Here is a 919-nt window from a genome sequence, read left to right as displayed (position 1 = left end):
TTGCAAATGAACCCAGCTGGTGTTATCTCCGCTTTATATAAGCAATCTTGTAAAAGGAGCCCATCTCTGGTTAAATCTCAGCCCGCCAGTATTGTCCACTGTGGGAGAAAAAAACGGTTATAGAAAAGCAGTTCCCTTCCCTTAGATGGAACTGTGTTGCTGCTATTTGATTTTTTAAGTCTGTGGTGTTTTGTTTTTTTTTTTTGTTTAACAGATCTTGGAAATAACTGAACAGAAAGCTGCTGAAGGGGTAGAACTGACATAATTTCTCTCTTTTCTGAGTTTCTTAGGAAAATGTGGAATTTTTGCAGTGACAAAATCACAGGTGCCTGATAGAACTCAGTGGAAAGGTCTTTATAGGAATTAGATGTCTGTCTTAAATGGGTTATTGACAAGGTTGAAGTTTTGTGCCATGCAGATGGACAGAAGTAATTTCAGCATCAAACGCCACCTTCAATATTATCTCAAATGCTTATTTTTCCTAAAAGCTCACAGCTGAGTATAGGTGAGATCTTTCATATTTCCACTGTACTATATAATTACACCACACAATACTACGTGTGTTTAGGACTGCAAAATATATGTTAGATATTACATTGTATACGCTGTATATCACACTTTTGTATTAAACATCACATTATTTTACAGTGTAAAATTCACCATTGTAGAGAGAACGCAAACCACTTTGCCTTCTCTATGACATATGCCACGTGTTTGCCACATGACAGTCATAGTAGATTTTTCAGGTAACCCGTAGCATCCTGTTTGTGGTGACAGACCTAGAGTAAGGACTCGGATGTGATACTACTGTTTTGCAGAACTAAAGAAAAATGATGAGTCATAAAATGGTCTTGCCTGAGGGAGCCAGTCCTGTGGGCTCCTCCTGGCTGAATTTGGTGGCTCCTCCTGTGCAGTTCTC

Source organism: Gallus gallus, chromosome 6 (assembly GCF_016699485.2).
Source record: "Gallus gallus isolate bGalGal1 chromosome 6, bGalGal1.mat.broiler.GRCg7b, whole genome shotgun sequence".
Lineage (NCBI taxonomy): Eukaryota > Metazoa > Chordata > Aves > Galliformes > Phasianidae > Gallus > Gallus gallus.
The sequence above is the reverse complement of the archived record's forward strand: the minus strand, read 5'-3'. Positions refer to the sequence as shown.